We start from the raw sequence: 21,191 nt of genomic DNA, 5'->3' as shown, positions 1-21,191 counted from the left end.
TTTGTTATAATAAAAGAGAGTCCACCTTTAGCAGTAGTGGTCATCTGTGTAAACATCTATCGTGTCTTTCATTGATTGATTGATTGATTGATTGATTGATTGATTGATTGATTGATTGATTGATTGATTGATTGATTGATTGATTGATACCTATGCCACAGCATAGGTCGTCAAAATAGACGACGTCACAGCAAGCTGGAGAGGGAGCTCAACGCGGCACCGCCGCTTGTGTTAAGTTTCCGCTTCTTTTGGAGCTTACCGTACGTTCTTTTGCAGCAAAAATAGCCGATCTTTTTTCTTCTATTAATGCAGCTTAATAATGCAGTTCAGAGTATTCCAAATTTCCAATAACGCGCTGTGTGGGTGGCCAAAACGAATTTGCAGACCTACGCTACGACCTGTCTCCTATTCCCGTTGCTGCTTTGTGGCGTCAAACAACTAATCGCATTGTTACAATAAGCGAAAGAGATAAAGGGTGGATCTGTCGGAGCAGGCCGCCTTCGCACAGACCACCTGTGTCGGCGACGCATGAGCGCGGTTCCTTTCCGTTACAACCGATCACGGCACACGAGTCAGCTCTGGAAAAAAAAATGCGAAAGGGCTTCGTTAGGACATCGGGAACTTTGACCCCATAATATGTGCTCCTCCTGTCAAATACCGCGTTTGAGAGCGGGATCGTGCGATGTTTGGAAAAGATAAGTTCGTCATCGCCATATTTATCCATATCTTTGAATGATCTTTTCCTGTGCGCACATTTCTGCAATAATAATAATAATAGTAATAATAATAATAATAATAATAATAATAATAATAATAATAATAATAATAATAATAATAATAATAATAATAATAATAATAATAATAATAATAACGAAGCAGTAGAAGAGCGTTTGATGGGTATACGAAGCATACTGAAACCTATAAAAAATTTTCGCACTGTCCTTACCACAATGTGATATAGCAGGTACTATTGGTTACGTGTGTCTTGTATTTTCGTGCTGATATAGCATTTGTGTTTGAGTACGTGACTGTTAGAAAGCGCCAACACAGAGAGACCTCTTTCGCAAGTGCCCGAAATATTGTGTGTGATCTGCCCTGCTGCGTGAACATTTACGCCGCACATAGTAAGAATGAGTATGTGAGTGTTCTTCCATGTGTTTATTTTTGCATTTTTTAATGTTGCCAGCTTTACGACCCAAATGACCATGCAAGAGTAGCTGGCGTCACACGCAGGCACCAAAATCTCCTTAAATACTTTTGCTAATAATAATAATATCAATGTCTGGGGTTTAACGTCCCAAAACCACGAGATGATTATGAGAGACGCCGTAGTGGAGGGCTCCAGAAATTTCGACCACCTGGCGCTCTTTAACGTGCGCCTTAATCTAAGTACACGGGCCTTAACCATTTTCGCCTCCATCGAAAATGCAGCCGCCGCCGCCTGGATTCGATACCAAGATATTTTTGCTAAAAGAACGCAGATGGCGTTCTTACTTGCACACATAAAGAATAACAATTTTATCGACATTTTCAATTACCTACCCTGCTTTCTGACACATTACTCGAATTGAATACAGTGATAAATATTGCTTTACACAGTGTTCACTGGCGCGCTGTTTGCCTCGCGTAGAAGCGCAGTCGATGCTTGAATCGATTAAATGCGCAGTAAGGGGAGCGTTGCGTCGTTCAAGCGTGTACCTCATTTTACAAAGGCTAACCTAAGCGGTACACAACATATACACAACTCCACACACAAATTAAACATACACGGAAACATACAAATGGAACAACAATGGAAACACAAGTGAACACCCAGCGCTGCTTCGCATCCCCACATGGTTCCCTTTAGTGGGAGAGGGTGTTCTTTTTTTTTTTTTCGCTGACTATGTCCTTTCGTTTACAAGACAAGTCGCATTATATATTTAGAATTGTGCAAGGATAAATTTCCAGTAGCACACATTCTTCTTCTCTCCTTAAAGCCCAAAAACGCCAAATGCACGGATCTACAAAAATAGGGTTGGATTTCTGCGCGACAAGGTGTTTTGTAGACATCGTCTTGATGTGTTTAAGCAAAACTATTTAATTAGTACGTCATCGCGGCTGACAGCAGTCTACATTCCGCGATGTCACTTTCGACTCGGACCTCGCGACCATTTGCGCCGTCCTATCATCCTCTTTTGAGAAAGTTCCGCATTGGTAAGCGCGATCGCGACTTTATATAGGAAGCTGAAGTGTCATCACCGCATATATCTTATTGTGTGGCCTCTCTCGCGAAAGTGATTGCATCCCTTGAGTGCATGCATTCCTGCGAATTGCATGACGCTGTGCAATACGTGTGCAATACGGAAGTAACAACAGTGGAAAGTGTCTTTCATTGTTCTTCAGTAAAATACATCGCTTTGTGCGAAACTGCGCAAATAAGACCTCGGTGATAACTCTGTTAAGTTGCAACACCTCGAGTACTGCTACAGCGTGGGCCGCGTACGTAGATGGAATTTGATCGAACACTCTGAAATGTTCCGGTGAAATATTTATTATGAAAAGATCAACGGTACTGCGTACCACTGAAAACGGTCGGCGCTGTGCTTGGCAATACATGCGAAATAAACTTGAAACACACCTACAGGCTGACTTCGCATTCCTGTGGCACACTGGACTTCTAGAAAGATGTGTTTTTTTGTTTTCTGTTGTTTCTATGCTTCTCTATGCTTAGGGAAGCCAGAGCGGCAGCATTTTCACAGCCGTAATCGCCATGACTGACGGAAATGTTCGTTACAGTGTGCGCCCGTAATTCCGTGTCACACGGAAAGTGTTGGTTAAACTGCGTTTAGTTTAGTTGGAAACAACATCAATGAGGACCTTATGCTTAGCACCTAATGAGATGAAAGCGCACTCTGCGTACAGCTCTTAAATCACGACAAAATCATGACAACATAACGTTACGCCGAAACATTGAACGCGAACATTTGCGCTGGTGTTGCAAATCACAGCGCTCTAACGTGTGGGGTTACGCTTGGCTGGGATGCGCGCAATCACGCCACGTGCTGAAGAAGTTTTATACGCTACCAAACATTGCCTCCCAATATAGGGCTCCCATCTGCAACTTTCAGGTGACTCTGATAACCCCTCCCCCTCTCTCTCTCTCTCTCTTTCTTTCTCTCTTTGTAATGCTCTTCCGACAGCCGTTCACCTGACAGAGTTTACTGGCATGTTGGTCGAGCGATATTGCTATTAAGAGTGAGGCCACAACGTTACGGGATTCTGCCTTATAGACAGACACATCTCCATTGATGTGACAGGTATTTTCGTTGATAAGAATCCCGTGCCAATTTCACTGTGACCTGGAAAAAGCGTCGTTGATCGATTAAACGTCACCTGAAGTTAAATAAAAAAAAGTAAGAGAGACTTTCGTTCACCCGTTCCTCTGATTTTATTTTTAGCTCGTGTTTTCTTTCAATATAAATTATTGACTGAAATGCCGGAAACCTACCTAAATGAAACATTTTTCCTATGTGTCACAGGCGATACACACGGCAAACCTTCTGCCGTTCCATTTAACCACATCATTATCCCCGTCCACTACCTTTTTTTTTGTAATTATCATCGTCAAAACGGGGCCGTATAGATTGTCTAAAAAGTAAAAATATAAACAAACTTGCCCGCAGATGATGTCAACGAGCAAAATATTTTCAATCAATCAATTAATCAATCAATCAATCAATCAATCAAACGTTTATTTAATGTGCCCAGGAACAACCGTAAGGTCTTTGTACTGGCGCACGGAAAAAAAACTAAAACAAAGGCAAACATTCATTATAAAATATCAGGGATAAAAAACGTTATAAAAATTGGGGGACGCTTAAGCTTCGCCTTTAAGAGTTGAACGCGATAGCAATATCCTGCCCCTAGTGCGCATTTCGAACACTACGAGTGTTTAACAGAATGCGCGCAATAACGTGTGTGCCTTATGTAATGGGTAGCATGCCTTAAACCAGGAGCAATTATGCGCGAGAACCTTTTTCGAAGCTGCGATGCACCCACTACGTGGTCTTAAGGGAATACGCGCAGTAATTTGTGTGCCTTTTGTAATGGGGGGCTGTATTTAAACCACCAACTCGTTATGATATTGACGTGGTGTGACGCCCGATGGCAATGTACGCTTGTGCCACGCAATATTACTGCCATATTACATCTCGTACTGTGACACCTGTATACAGGACGCGTATTGTTGGGAAGCATCAAAGTTACTTTCAGTGCAGCTCCAAGCAGAGGCATGGCTGTGTGGTAGAACACCTGCTTGCCACGCAGACGACCTAGGTTCGATTCTCACTCGAACCCAACATTTTTATTATTTATTTTATTTGCAGCTTTTTCGATTTTTCGGTCACGGACAAGATGATGATTTTTCGCTCACAACCAACGGTGCCGACGCCGACGACGGAATTTCTGCGATACGAGCTCTTTAACGCTATCGCGTTAAAATTGCACATATACAACTATGCGCAGGCAGAAAAAAAAAAGAGTCAACAGTGTACGAGGCTATGTAAGTACAGTGCAAAGCTCAGAGCAGAACAACGACTGGGAGCTGTGAAAAACATCGAGCTCCAAAAACTAAGCATTGTAAAGACGTTGTATCCTGCCAATGGTCGAATGTTCACAGAGGCAGGCGGTTATATGAAAAGGTCTATTCTCTCTGGTCAGCTTACGTGGAATTCGGAAATTAAGACGGTTGAGCAGTACAGGGCAGGATATACCATGCACAAGCTTGTAAAGAAATAACAGATCAGCGCGATTTCGTCGGCAGCAAAGTGATGGCAATGATAATAATCCAGCAACGTTAGAACGAGATCCAGAGTCATTTCTGGCGAAACGATGGTTGTAAATGCTTAGCAATTTTTTCTGGACTCGCTCAATGGCGTTGCTGCTGGAATTAGGAATGCCATTCCAGATCACAGATGCATACTCAAGTTGAGGAAGACGTAGCGCGGTGTACAATTTTCGGAAGGGCACAGGAGAACGGAATTCTCTAGATATTCTGCAAACACAGCCTAGGGTGCGAAGACTCCGCAAAGCAACACGCTTAGCGTGACCAGAAAAAGTGTAAGGTGCTATCAAAAAGAACACCTAGATCATTGATCTCACATACCTTACACAACGACACAGAATTGACAGAATATAAAAACGGCACACTAGATGTTTTACGAGTGAAACTCATTACCTTGGTTTTTGAAATATTTAGAGAGAGGTTATTGCTCCTGCACCATTCAGAAAAAGAACACAAATCAGATTGCAGCAAGCGACAATCGATAACTGAATGAATTTCCTTAAATATCTTTAAGTCATCGGCATACAAAAGGAAAGAAGAATTCCGAATGACAGAAGAAACATCATTAACATAAATTAAAAAGAGGAGTGGGCCCAGTACCGACCCTTGAGGAACCCTACTAGTAGCTTTATACAAAGAGGGCGTTTGGCCATTAACGGCAACATAACATGATCTATCAAGACGATAGCTATGGAGGAGATTCACAATTGAAGAATCAACATCAAAGTGTGCAAGTTTGTCCACAAGCAGCGAATGGCTGACAACATCAAAAGCTTTGCTAAGGTCACATTAAATAGCGTCAATCTGTCCTCTCTGCGAAATAGGCGTGGAGACTTGCATCATGAAACTGGCAAGATTAGTGACAGTTGAGCGGCCAGCGAGAAACCCATGCTGATTCACAATAAATGAATTTTTTACATCAAAAGACAATATTTTGTGAAGAGCAAGCTCAAAGATTTTGGATGCGGCACAAAGAAGGGAAATAGGGCGGTAGTTAATAATAATAATAATAATAATAATAATAATAATAATAATAATAATAATAATAATAACAATAATAATAATAATGATTAAGACGTTTACTATACTGCCCAGAAATAGCTTAGCCCTGTTGTGCAAACTGTAACATATGCGCTATACCGATTTTGATGTCTTAAACTTTCAATTTTAGCACAATAAATTTAACGCATAGAGTATACAGTAACATTTCCACTACACTGAAGATTCTTTTCAGACGCGAACAGTTCAGAAATAAGGTAACTTATACGTTAATTACATTACTTATCATGATAAAACTTGAACGACATTTTATTGTTTTCATGCAAATGCCCTTCGTGGGAGCATCAAGTACGGTGAACAAGTTTTTATACTTTTTTTTATGCGCAACACCGTGTTTGGGCCTTACAGGCTTATAATAATAGCAACAAAGATGTTTAAGTGCAAAGTAATTTGAACGCATGTTACAGGGGCGATAGCTTTGTGCATACGTCTTTGACCCGAATGATGGCGCTGGCGAAAAAGGCCATCCTTGCGGAACTAACCTGCTTTCTTTGCGACGTATGACAAACAGAAGCTCAACGGGAAAAGGGGGGAAAGAAAGAACAGATGTGTGGGGAGGGGGGGGGCGCAAGATAAAGGGGAATGGAGCTAACGGCATAAAGGTTACACGATGAGCACGAAAAAAAAAACAAAAAGAAAGTTCGCATTACGCATATTGAGGGGGCTAATAGAACTTCCAACATAAGCCAGGAAAATGGCACGGAACCGTCGCCCACATTACTTACACGCGAGAGAGCACCGAGATTTGAAAACCCGGGGGCAATGCAGGAGGGGGGAGGGGGGGGGGGGGCGTGTTTTGGAGAAGAAAATCCCCTAGAGGCAGTTCGCCGATTTTTTTTTCACCCTCTCTCTCTTCTTCTTCTTTCAAACGCGGTATACTTGTTCTCCGAAACGAATGCGACTCGACGTCATCTCCGGCGCTTCAATGAATAATAAAAGAGATCGCGTGGAAAACGTAAACGGGGAACGCACTAACATGCCCACGTGAAGGTTTACACATGAAAGCACACGGTCACACGCACGCGTTGTCTTTGCTTTACTTTTCGCTCGAGATGAAACTGTGTGTTGCGAACACGGTTTCACCAGACTGCATGTTGAGCTTCTTATTTGCAAAAACAAACAACGAAATCCCACCAAATTTTTCCGGAACCTTTCTTCCTGCGTTTGGTGGGCCCGTGCATGCGTGTTCTGCAAGCAGGTACGCGAATGCGTCTGTGTGCACGTGTGTATGCATGTGCGTACTCGTACGCGACAACGTTTCCTTGTATTGTCGAGTTGCATCCCTTATTTATAAGCATGTCTCCGCATTTTCGACAAACGGTGCGCCCACGCATTTCCAGAACGGCTGCGTAGATGCGACGCTGTGCAGAATGCTCTCCCAATAAAGAAGCGACAATTTTTGATTAGACGACATAGAAACAGCGTCTGGGGGAGCCCTCCAAATGCTTGCCATTTCTGTTGTTGTTTACTAATTATCGGTATATCGCGTTGCACCGTTCACGAGAGTAGGGACGTGAATGCAATATTTTATCGGAAAGTCGAGATCACCATTTCTTTTTTCTAACAACTTCTCTGTTCAAATATTCGTTTCTTAAGGCGTATAGGACCATCACTTAATGCAAGCGAGCAACAACTACGAACTGCCAGTTCCGCTTTTCTTTAATCCGCACTTGAAACGCACGGTTCCACGTCGCGTCTTGTCGGGCAGTGAGTTAATCGATTCATAATTATCAAACGGTGCCACGAAATAAAACAAAATCACTGACGAACACACGAACAGTGCTTTTGTCGTATTTCGTGACGCCCTCTCGTAACAACGAATCCATAACAACTCGTCCAATTCTCAGTCCTGCTTAAAGTTAATCGATTCGCAAGCAAATAAAGAAGCGAGTCCAGCCTGGCCTCGCTTCTTGTTCACGCATGCGCAAAGCGGTTGCCGGCGGGTATAAGTTAGTCTTTCAAGTATACATATTATTTCAGTTATAAGTGCCAGCCTGCCCCGTCGTTTTCTTTCCGCTGTGTCTTGTGTTTTCCGTTGGTTTTTATCCGTTTTGACAATGCATCAACTATAGCGCAGTCCAACGCCTTAGTAATATGCATGTCTTGTCGTGGCACACGAAAAACGACGACGAATCGGCCGGAACTCGAACGATATTAGACACCGTAACAGATATCGCTGCCGAGGCGAGCCATGCCCGTTTCAGCACTTCCAATCCGCCTTGTAGGCAAGCGATGGAACAAGAAGTATAAAGAAAACACCAGCAAGAGAGTGTAGAGAGACAAGCCGACACTACACTCTTCGAAGCCGGGTAATTTGTTTCCACTCCCGAAAGCGGGCATCTCCGTGCACTCGAGCGAGTTACATTGAGCGAGTGAGCAGGATTCCGCGCCCGAGCGGCTCCAGCCACACGCCTTCACTCCTCGAGAAAAAGCTGGGATCGAGAACCGCATCACCAGCATCGCATAGCCGCGAAGACGAATCGTATTCTCCTCGGTGCTGTACGTCGAAAGAAAGCTATGTATATCTACAGACGCACGCACCCGTTCGCTCACGCGTTGTTCTTCATAGCGCGAGTGCGGCCTATATGCGGTGTATACCAGGTCAGTACTTGAACGTGAAACTCATCAATTTAAACACACACACACACACACGCACGCACACACACACACACACACGCACACACACACATGCGCACGCACACGCACACACACGCACACACACACACACACACATGCGCACGCACGCACACGCACACACACGAACGAACGCACACACACACACACACACACACACACACACACATCGTAAAGGCTCGGATCCGAAATCGTGCAACCCCCATCAGGCTGTTTCAAGGGGGCGGAAAGAAGAGGCACATTAGGGTTTCCACCCCACAGCGTAGAGGAGAAGAATCATTCATTTTCCGAGGTCAGGGTCCCGGACACGAGGCTTGAATCTCGCGTTTTCCGGCGTGTGGCGAGGAAGAGGCCTTTGCCCTTTCGCTTTCTTATATGGAGCCGGCCCTAATGACCCGCTAACGCTCTCCAACTCCCGCTGATTCGCCGCGCGCTCGAAGAACCAACTCACACACACGCGCGCACACAGAGATATATACAGGCACCTACAGGAGTACCGCTCGCATATATATTAGGATACGCGCGGCTATTTTCTTAACGACCTATATACCCTTCCAGACCCTTGATGGCCCGAAATGTTCAACGAGCTTGTGCACCCCCTTCTCTGCACAGTGCGAATTTCGTTGAATAGCATCTTTTTTCATGGCAATCGCTTCGTATATTGTTTCATTGAGGTTTATCTCCTTGCGTGATGATTTCGCTAATTTGCTTCTTCACTTTACTGATTATTGATTCGGTTTTCCCGCGTAATGTTTCAAGGGAAGGGCGCACGTCACCTGCAAAAAGAAATAATAAATAAATAAATAAATAACGATAAAGATAAAATAGTGTCGGTCACAAAACAAAAACACTATTCTCAGAGGCCTTATCCAGTTTTCTTAGTTTTCCGAGAAGAATAAAAAAAAGATAGAAAAAATAATGTCGGTTGCAAATCAAAAGCACTATTCTTAGACACCTCATCCCGTTTTCTTTCGTTTCCGAGAGGAATATAGGCACGAAAAGCCTGAGAATGCTGCGCCAGTGTGCCGTCAGCGCGCCGCGCCATATTCGAGAAAAGGATATAAAAGTCGCAACTTCGCAGCCGAGTTTTGTACATTATACTTCGGAAAATATAACGTTTCTCGCTTTGCGAGGGATAAACAGAAAAAGGAGGCGCGCTTTAAACCTTCCGCGGAGACAAGATGGCGAACGGAAGGAAATAACAGGAAACGAAGAAACTAAACGCTCACAACAAGCGGGAAATAAGCTTGAAGGGAGGTTCTCATTGGGGTCAGTGGAAGGGCAAAGTGGTAGCAGCCTATTAACGGGGTAAGGCACCGCTACACCACCGGCGCGTGTGCAGTAGATGTGCGCAAACACGCCCTAGTGGCGAACGCGAGCTCGCACAAAACGAGCCTCCGTTCGGGGCTCGAAGAGCCCCCCTGAATAACGCGGCGAGCTAAACTGCCGCGTCCTTTGCCTCCGAAAGTGGGTCATTAACGGCCGCCGGTGCGCTATATAGGAAGCTATTCGCTGCAGTGATTCTCAGAACCGATGTTTGCATTCGTTCCTTATAACGTCCCCCTAGCCCCTTTACCTTTACTTGGGACTCGGTGCTTTATATCGAGCCCAATTCGCACGGTCACGCGCCTAACCTGCCTAGACAGCGCCGTTCATCGGACGCGCCGAGGTAAACTCGTTGTTCGGTCCTAAGTGGTTGGACGGCCGTAATGAAGTGAACCCTCGGTGACTCTGGAAGCAAATGAAATTGCCGCGAGGCGGCGCAAGACGGAAATGAAGGAAGGCAGGCGACGTGAGCGTCCTCGTTTGCCGGAACTAAGAGAATATACTTTCGCGAAACTTCACTCAGCGCTTTATCTGGCTTCCTGTATGAATATATGTCCACTACTGAAGTAGGCTGAACGTTATAAAGCGAGACAATTGGGCAACTCAAATTTACGTAAAATATAAACATTTCATCGGTATGCCTTTGTCCTCCCGTCTTTGTCTCCCCAAGAAGAGTAGCATGTCAGCGATTCCATCACGCCGGCTAAAATCTCTACCTTTCAATAAAAGGTTCTCTCTCAATCTCTCTATCTCTCTCTCTCTCCAAATACAGGTCTTGTAATCGTATTCCGGAGAAGACGAAAGAAACACACACGACAGGACTGGCGCTGAACAGCGCCAATCCTGTGATGAGCGCCAGCGCCAATCCTGCGCTGGCGCTCATCGCGGCGTTGCGGAGAGAATTTCGGCATGTCTAGCCCGCGTTTCAGAGGAAGAGTGGAGAGGGGAAGTGGAGAGGGGTAGGAGAGAGGGAAAGTGGAGATGGTGAAAGGGGTGAGGGGGAAGCGGAGAGGGTATGCGCATGCGCAGTAAGGGTGGTCACGCTGCACACCACCCCCACCACCACCGGTTTGAACTCCGCTATAATATGCTTCGCATCTAAAAAAATTCTGGAGTGGAAGCACTCGCAACGCCTTGGCATCCAAAGTGAAGCCAACTTTTGCCCACCAAAGATCTCGGAAACATTCTCTTTTCTGGTGGTGCCTACTTAGAGATCAAATGGTCTTGGTCTGTTAGCGTAAATACTACGTTAATTATAAAATGAAAGATCGTTGTTGTTGACGAAAGTAACACCTCATGAGGAGGATTGGCGACTTGATCTCCAATAAATTTGCCATGACTTCGAGGCTTGCTAATTAAAACTGGTAACACAAAGGCACACTTGTAGCAGTGTCTGACCCGTAAAAGTTCACACATTAAACTCGTCTGGCGTGCGAGGAAAACGCACCCTTTCCTTCACCGAACGCCGGTGGTTCATCGTGCCCCTACCAAGATGGAGGCTGCAGCCGTCATCTTTTGGTGGGCACGGCTTCACTCTTGAGCATTAATTGCTACTCCAGCAATTTTCGTTAACCTCCTTGGTATAGGTGAGTGCATAGGTCGGTCCACGATTGATTGATTGATTGATTGATTGATTGATTGATTGATTGATTGATTGATTGATTGATTGATTGATTGATTGATTGATTGATTGATTGATTGATTGATTGTGGTAGCTTGGCCAGTGCATCGGTCCGTCAATGTGTTTTCTACACAGGTGGCATTAGGCAGTCTGCCTCAATTTACCTTTCACCCTGCCCCCTCAAGCCATCATAGCTATTTTTTCCGTGTTATACAACGTTGCATGTTATACAACGTGACCTCGAAGTGACGCGGGAGTAATGAATACATAAAAGACGTAAGATCTCATTTCGCACGGCCTTATGTCCATTGGAGTACATCGTCGGCTGCAAGGGACACATCCCCTTCTTTAGAGATAATAATATCTCTCCTTCAACGTCGAAGCGCAAGGACAGGGCAAAATGAGGTATTGCAGCCTTATCAATTTCCGCCCACTCCGTGCAAAAAAGGGATGAAAGTTCTCCCACGCAGTTTTGAACGCCCACGCTCATGTTCACGCGGCGCGCCAAGATAGCGCGTCGCACACAGGTTCTCTATTAAAGAAGAGGATGAGAGGGAAGATGACGAGGACGAAGAAAATCAATCTGCCAGCGACGCCGCACAACAAGCTAAAACGCGAACCTTGCAGGTATACATGAGCAAAAGTACGCGCTAACATAAAAGGCGATATAACCTGGGTACATAACCGGATATAGAGACGCCTGGCGGGACGAGAATACAGTAAGGTATACCGCAAAACCAATCACCGTTTTCACTTAAGCCTCGATTACATTTTTTTTTCTTCATCACCACTTCTTCTAACCGGTACGCCGTTATTTACACTGTCCTCGAAGAGCGCACCTTTTGTTTTCTTGTTTGCGAGCCCGCACACGCACCCCTATGATTTCCGCACCGACGATAGTATGTACCTCGCCGCTGAACAAAGCGGCAAAGCCTCAGTGCTGACATTGTTTGCAACCCAGTCCCTCGGCGGGGGATCGCTTCCATCAATGCGCGCTGCTTTCGGTGAGACGGAAGAAAATCTGCGCCCCGCGCCCGACGCGAAATTCGCTGCTGGATCGCGTCCAGAATCGATATGGGCCCGCTCTTCCGCGAGAGCGGGGCGCGAGGACATTTGGGCGCATGAGCCCTGGGCTCCCTCATTTCCCTTTTTCGTGTCCCGCTGGTTTCCGACTCAACCGACGCGCTTCGAGTAATCCGCCCGGAGGAGTAATACGTACGTAGAGTGTGAGGCCCCGGCATTGCGACGATGGCCGCTCGTCGCTGTGCAAACTGCGCCAAGAGTGCGGGAGCAACGACGGTGCGACATCGAGAAATTTCTTTACCTCTGTTTCATCTCACGCACATTTGCAGAGAAACAGCATGTCCTGCTTCATATACTCGATTATGAACAAGTGCATTTAGTGAGTGAGTGAGTGAGTGAGTGAGTGAGTGAGTGAGTGAGTGAGTGAGTGAGTGAGTGAGTGAGTGAGTGAGTGAGTGAGTAGTGAGTGAGTGAGGTGAGTGAGTGAGTGAGTGAGTGAGTTGACGTGATTTGACTGTGAGTGAGGTGATGTGAGTGAGTGAAGTGAGTGAAGTGAGTGAGTGACGTGAGTGAGTGATGTGACGTGAGTGATAAGTTGACGTGAGCTGACTGTGAGTGAGTGAGTGAAGTGAGTGAGTGGAGTGATGAGTGGTGAGGATTGACGTGGATGTTGACGTGAGTGAGTGATGTGATGTGAGCTGATGCGTGAGCGAGCGACGAGCGAAGCGACCGATAGCAGCGACCCCGATTAGATAGATTAATAATAATATCTGGGGTTTACCGTCCCAAAACCACGATTTATGATTATGAGAGACCGCCCGTAGTGTGAGGGGCTCCGGAAATTTCGACCACCTGGGGTTCTTTAACGTGCACCTAAATCTAAGTACACGGGCCTCAAACATTTTCGCCTCCATCGAAAGCGACCGATTAGAAATGCTCTGTGGTTGAATACTTGAGTGCCACGAAGACCGCCTGGGTACGAATCCGCCACGAACCCTGTTTGTTTATTTTTCTCATTGTGCGCGATAGCTGCGACGGACACCGGCGGCGGCGGACAACATCGCCACCAAAATCAATTATTGTGAGCCCATGACAGCTTAGGCAGTAAAACGCGGATGGCGCTTCCCAGTAGAACTTCGAAAACAGCAGCGCCGAGCGAAACACCCATTGTTTGTTGAAGTACTAATGTGCTGCTGAGTAGAAGCAGGATCCATTATAACGTGTTTCGGCATATGAACACTTAGGGTGCAAGTCTATATAGTTAGCACGACCAGCAATTATACCGCTAATGATTCACCCAATGAGCTCATCGATCACTGAATATTTTGGAAAACACAAAGCACCCTTTGCTCGTCCGCAGCCCTAATGACTCCACGCTTTGATAAGCGCCACTCGCCCCATGTCTAATGAAAAAATCGAAATCCTCTTCACACGAATCTGCATTGTTCCCTCACACATTGTTTTGTCTGCATCATCAGTTCGTTCCGTCCTCGTAAGATCCCCTGTGAGGAAAATGGAAGTTCATTAGGGGAGTTTACGAGCCGTCATAAAAATAGCAACGCGTACGCGGAAGCATTAGCGCAGCGAAATCAGTGATCGTATTTAAATTACAGTTGAACGATCGAAGACGACAGATATGCAGTTGCCAAAGCTCGTCGTATCAAGAGCCGTGTGTTAATTAGCACCTAGATTGATTAGCGAAAGCACAGGAAAGCAAGCGAAAGCGCGAAAGAGTACCTAGCCGTAGCCAACACTCCGACAAGCGAACTTGCCTTGGTCGTGGCGAGAGCTGCTCTCCATGGGGCAAATTTTACTACATCTGACTCGTTCTCCGTTAAGGTAGAGAAGTCGTAGCGACTAATAGAGATTAGGAGCAAAAAAGGACACAAATTAGAGGCGATCCTAAACCTTGAACGACGCACATCGGCCTTCGTGTGCCGCGGTGTATTCCTTAGGTTAACCTCGCGTTTCGCGCGCAGCCGAATCGGATCACGGAGGCCACGCAGAAAAAAGCTCGTGAGTGAGACCTGCTCCGCCAGGTACCGCGACGATCACAGTTGCTCACAATAAAACCGTCTGCTCGTTCGGTGAGCTCGTTCAATTAATTTTCATTCATTATCTCGATAGCTAATTGACATTCATCTTAAGAAAAAATGCTCCGACATCTGTGAGTTACGCCGAATCTGCGAGTCACAAAGCCCCCGTTTCATAAAAGTGACGAACTCCTTAGTAGCGCCTTCCTGTTCGCTTCGCGTAGCACTTTTGCTGCGTGTATGCCTTGTCCTCCATTGTCCTCGTCGCAGCTTTGTTTCACGTAGCAATAACGACGTCGTTCACACTCCTGTGCATTCGTTCTGACAATTACACTTTAGTTGTTAAGCCTTCGAGATAGTTCGCGACGTATTCATTTTTACTGTATGAACGCTTCGTGAATATTTTGTTCGCGACATAAGCCTAGCTCCTTTGTTCACGCGCTTAACATAAAACGGCTGTACAATCAGGACCGACCTGAGCACTCGTACATACCGAAGGTGTTTACCTTATCTGACCGACGAATACAATGCATCGCTGAATACCGTTCATTAAGTGAGCTGATCCGTCATCTTACAAATATCAATCGCAGCTTCAGTTCTAACCAACCTTCGTGAACCGCTTGCACTCTGTGAAAGGAACGATAAGCCGCAGCACTTATAATCAGTGTGCACTATTCGCTTGTTAGAACATAAAAAAAAGTCACAGTTTCGCCGCAAGGGCGAAGCAATGAATGCGATAGCAAGGAACTACTGCTATACGAAGTGAGGCTCGCCAATGGATACTCTCAGTTTGAACAACGCTTCTGTTGCAAAGGCGGCCGAAGCGGTTAAGGAAACTAGCGTGCTTCAAGTGTCGAGCTGTGACACTTGATAGTTCGCGCTCATCTTCTGTTTGTTCGTTTAGCGGCGTCCCTGAGCTCGAGTGACATTCGTACGCGCCGTAACATGAGCGCGGACATCACGGTGAAAGCGTGAAACATTCCTCTACCCCGCGCCACGAGAAAACCGCGCGAGCAGACAGCGGAAGGGCAAGCTTCTCCCATGCGCAAATATAAGAAGAAGCGAGCGAGCTCTCCGACGACTTTTAAATGCGCCCGTCTAAAGTCCCTTGATCTAGAAAGTAGCGACACTCTCCTCCGCGCGCGCGTTTTCCTCATCAATTCTCCTCGGATTTCTCCCCTCCCCTGGCCGGCGCGCTGCGCACGGCACGCTGAACCCTCCACTGGCTCGCCGCAGCCGCATTAAAATCACTGCGCGCGCTTGTTTAATCAGCCCCTTGAAGCGTCAAATGAGAACCTGTTTCTTAAGCAATAGTCATGACGAAAGTGGGCTTCCGATAGAACAAAGTGACAAATATATTTTTAAAGACGCTTCGGTATATACAAATAAGCGCTTCGAAAAAAAATGAGTATATCAACTGGCGGCTGAGCGGTTTACCTTCCCGTCGCCGCCTGGGCTGTCCTTAAGACGGTGTATTAACGCATATAATGTAACCAGCATAAAGTATAGGCGAGAATTTTTTTCATAATTGTGGTCTTGATGAGCTAAAAGAAGGCACCCAAGAAGGAATGTGGTGGTTTACTTAAATTGGGCCAAATGAGTGAGCCCGAAGCCTTTTTGTGTCAATGCCGCTGTCAGACACGCACGCACGCACACGATGCATACACGCAGGCACACACACACGCCTATACACACGTGATAAAGACACGCACATACGTACACACACGGACATGCATACACACGCGATACAGACACGCACACACATAGATACACACGATCATACGCACGGGATACAGGCAGGCACGCTCATACACATGCATTATAGATACGCACATACATACGCGCGTACACACGTGTTATAGACACACGTGCGTGGACATGCGAACAGACACGCACGCACTTACATACACATGCGCATACACACGTGATATAGACACGCACGCACATACATATACACGCGCATATAGACGCGATACAGACACGCACATACATACATACACACGCGATACAGACACGCACGCTCATACATACATACACACGCGATACAGACACGCACGCTCATACATATATACACACGCGATATAGACGCGCACGCACATACATACACACGTGATACAGACACGCACGCACATACATACACACGCGATACAGACACGCACGCTCATACATACATACACACGCGATACAGACACGCACGCACATACATACACACGCGATGCAGGCACGCACGCTGATACCTACATACACACGCGATACAGGCACGCACGCTCTTACCTACATACACACGCGATACAGACACGCACGCTCATACATACATACACACGCGATACAGACACGCACGCACATACATACATACACACGCGATACAGACACGCACGCAGATATACACACGCGATACAGACACGCACGCACATACATACATACACACGCGATACAGACACGCACGCACATACATACACACGCAATGCAGACACGCACGCACATACACACGCTATGCAGACACGCACGCACACACATACACACGCGATGTAGACACGCACGCGCATAAATACACACGCGATACTGAGACGCAGGCACATACATACACACGCGATACAGACACACACGCACATACACAGTGATACAGAAACGCACGCGCATGCACAAGTGATACAGAGTATACAGACACGCACGCGCAGGCGCACGCATACACATACGTGCGTACACGCACAAACACCGCGAATACACAAACGCACGCACATGCACTCACACGTTAACACGTGCGCACACGCACATACAAACGCAGGCGCACATATGCGCACATACAAACACGCATACACCTGCACACACCCGTACACACACGCCTGGAGGGTTGACGCCTGGAGGGTTCATGGCGGGCGTGAGCAGCTGAAAGCGCGCGAAGTTTGCTTGCGCTCGCTTCTCGTGACGTCAGGGTCACCTGACTGGGAGCTATCGCGCGTCGCAGCCATTCAGCGTTGCGGATGCGCCGGCTCCGCGAAAGAGAGGGTGAAAAAAGAGGAGGTTGACGGCGCGGCGAGGATGAGCCGGCGTGGATAAAGGAGCGTCGCTACTTTCCAACATCAAGGGGCTTTACGCCCGTCGGGCTCCTAGCGCCACCTCGCTGGTAATGAAGAAACGCTTATTATCGCCTTCTGTCTCTGAGTCCGTCCAGCGCTAAATGGTGTGTATATAACGCTCGCCGTTAGCTACGTGGAGGATCTGCGTTTCGTGGCGTAGTGGATAGCGCCGCTCGCTGCGGGGCAAGAGGTCCCTGGTTCGATTCCGCGCTTCGGAAGCATTTTTCTTAGTTACTTTTCTTTGGGGCCTTTATATATATATACATACTTATACATATACGGTGCATGACGGCGGCGACGGCAAAATCCAGCCGAGACTGTCCATATAATTGCTATCGCAATAAAAACGAAAAGACAGATTTGCCTATGTAAACAACATCTTCATAGACACCCACATCTTTTTTTGTACGTAAACGGCAGCATTATAAACATATTGGACAGCTAACAGCACATCACCCTTAACTTCGGGCCTCTAGACAGAAAAACACGCCAAGGGACCTTTAAAAAAAAGAAGTGAATATTAAAAAGAACTTGGAATGCCAATTATGCTTAAGCCTACGATGCTCCGAAGTGAACAGAAAGAAAAAGCGCGAAAGCGTAACGTCAAGCGCTTCCCCCGGCTTCGATGCAAATTACTCGATTCGACGTAGCGTGGTTTGAAAGAAGAAAAAAAACGCCAGGCCTGCGCTGAAACCGCAGCACAGTCACAGCGAAAGCTGGAAGAGCGGCGTTTCTAGAGCCCGTTAAGCTCTCTTGGGGCTACAATACAAGTACACTAGGAAGGTACCCACTACGCCATAAATCACAATTTTTGTGAAGTTGGGAACCACCTACTAAGCCATTATTCGTCATTCTGCGGAGAAGCGAGCCACGAGCTACACGTCTGTAAGGCATTATGTGCACTTTGTTGACGCGACGACTGATGACGATGAAGAATTATGGCTCAGCCCTTTGTAATGGGTTGGAATCTTTAAAAGGCTCACCAGTTATGTAATTTGCATTGGGTGACGCCCGGTCACTATTTCCCTCTCCCGTCATGCTGTATAACATACGTTGACGTGGGAGAGAGACGGGGGGGGGGGGGGTGGCGAATAACTTTACTGAGACCCCGAGGAAATGGATCATGCGCTTATGGGCTTCCTTGGCAACCAATACAAGTGCACTTGCGAGGAACCCACTACGCTATAAGTCATTGTAGTTTTTGAGAAGTAGGGCAGCAGGCACTGTGCCATTTTTCGTCATTCTACGGAGAGCGTTGGTACCTGCTAAACGCATGTAAGGCATTATACGCACTTTGTTGATGCTGTGCCTGATGACGTTGAAAAATTATGGCAGAGGCCTTTGTAAGCGTAATTTTGGGAAGTTGGGAAGCACCCAGCACGACACTTTCCTTGTTCTGCGGAGAAGCGAGGTACCATATGTAAGCGATTATGTGCAGTTTGTTGATGCGGCGGTTGATGACGATGAATAATATGGTTGCGCCCTTTGTAATGGGTTGGAAGCTTTAAGCGACCCACTAGTTACGTAATGCATATTGTGTGACGTCCGGTCGTTATTTAACTGTCCCACCACGCTTTATAACACACTTTAACCAGAGAAACGTAGAGCGAGCGAGAGAGAGAATTGACTTTATTGAGACCCTGAGGAAATGGATCATGGGAGCCTTATGGGCTTCCTTGGCAACCAACAGAAGTGGACTTGCGAGGAACCCACTACGCTATAAATCATTGTAATTTTTGAGAAGTAGGGCAGTAGGCACTGTGCCATTTTTCGTCATTCTACAGACAGCCGTGGTACCTGCTAAACGCAATGTAAGGCATTATGCGCACTTTGTTGATGCTGTGCGTGATGACGATGAAGAATTATGGAAGAGCTCTTTGTAATGGGTTGGAAGCATTCAACAACCTACTCGTTGCGCAATTGGCATTGTGTGACGCCTGGTTACAGAATTCGCGTTGTGCGACGCTTGGTGCTTATTCTACTCTTTTACCACGCTATATTGCATATGCTAATGTGGTTCCTTCCCGACATGAAGCCTGTATAGGACCTTTTTGCAAAGCAGTTTCAAGCACCGGCATGGCTCAGAGGTTGAATACTGGGCTCCCACGCAGAGGGCCCAGGTTCGAACCTCGTTCCATCCTGGAATTTTTTTCTTATTTAGTTTTTTTTCTTATTTCGAGCGATACTGGTTACGGACACCGGCGGCGGCGGCGGCGGCGGCGGCGGCGGCGGCGGCGGCAGCGGCGGCGGCGGCGGCGGCGGCGGCGGACAACTACGGCACCAAAAACGGCCGGTGAAATGATCTCATAACAGCTTTCGCTGTAAAAAAAATCGCACACGACTGGCCCGAACGAACTTCCTATGCTCTTCTAATGGGTCTCTGCAGGGGGGGACAGCTTCGTTAGCGCATATATTCGATACCACCCACACACCGACGGTGCACCTCACGGATAAAGCAAGTTAACATCATAATAACAGTGCGTGTGGGTCCGCACGAATGACGGCGAATATTTAAAAAAAGACGACGTCAGACACGGTTATTTATTACAGCCCGGTGGGCTGAGAACGTGGGAGGGAAAATATATGGAAATGGACTGAAGCCTTCTACACCTGCACACGAATACTCACTCACCGTCCAGCCATGAAGAAAAGCAAGAACTGAGCGAGAGAGAAAGTGAGAGAGAGAGAGAGAGCAAAGAACGAAAGCTATCGCTGTTTTCTGTCGAGGTGTTGGATACGAAAGGCATTAATCTCCTTGTTTTAGTTATTGGTTTTTTTTCTTCCTCTCTGTCCACACATGGCTATTTAAGTCCTTTTCGCCCGAACGAGTTTCAAAGTTAGTACGCTGAGTTAACGACGACGGCGACTGCTGCGAGCGTTGTAGAAAAAAAAAAGACGCTATATAAAATTGCTTCAGCGCATAGTTCATAATTCTGCAAGAAAAATGGCACTGGTCCATTTCTCGCTGACGGTATGACAGCTGTGTTATATGCTACGCTTTCCTGGTAAACGATCGCGTTTCCTCCTTCTCTTGGACAAGCGGCATAAAAGGACTCTGAAGAAAGTTACCTTATATATATACGTAAACCTCGCTGATACGAATCGGTTACCAAAAGTATTCGTATCACCACAAAACATAAAAAATTAGCACAAAAAGAAAAAGAAAGAAAGTTGGCATACGTTTTGATTTATTGTTTCTCAGCGCCGCAGCGACGTCGTGAACAGCTCTGAATGATTGCCAGTAAAGTTTTTAGACGACAACGATCATACTTGTACTATTAAATATACGGTGCATGCGCGCGTGTGTAATTAATGGCCCAGATGTGTTGTGACCCGTGATCGCTAGTAGACCTTTCCTGATCTTACTACGCTTTTCTGCATGACACCAGAGTACTGCGGCGAAAGTGGCTTCAGAAGCGCTTTGCACGCGATAGATGATGGCCAGAAAATTTTAGAATCGCTGTCATTTGATGCTGTTATTTTCTTATCGCTGTGGTGTTGGGGGTGCTTTTCGGGAGATTTACAGCCATGCCCGCACATACGGGAGGTTTGCTCAGAATTCGGTGGTATCCCGTGCAAATCAGAGAGTTGGC

The 21,191-nt window shown here is 46.5% G+C and overlaps 1 protein-coding gene across 5 annotated transcripts in view; it reads right to left on the bottom strand.

The window, feature by feature from the left end:
• The window catches only part of LOC119386996 (rap guanine nucleotide exchange factor 4), a 387,003-nt gene that overhangs the window by 58,121 nt on the left and 307,691 nt on the right, over positions 1-21,191 (bottom strand). The window lies entirely within an intron of this gene.

This window comes from Rhipicephalus sanguineus, chromosome 3 (genome assembly GCF_013339695.2).
Source record: "Rhipicephalus sanguineus isolate Rsan-2018 chromosome 3, BIME_Rsan_1.4, whole genome shotgun sequence".
Taxonomy (NCBI): Eukaryota; Metazoa; Arthropoda; class Arachnida; order Ixodida; family Ixodidae; genus Rhipicephalus; species Rhipicephalus sanguineus.
Note: the sequence above shows the minus strand (reverse complement) of the source record. Positions and strands in the feature narration are given on the sequence as shown.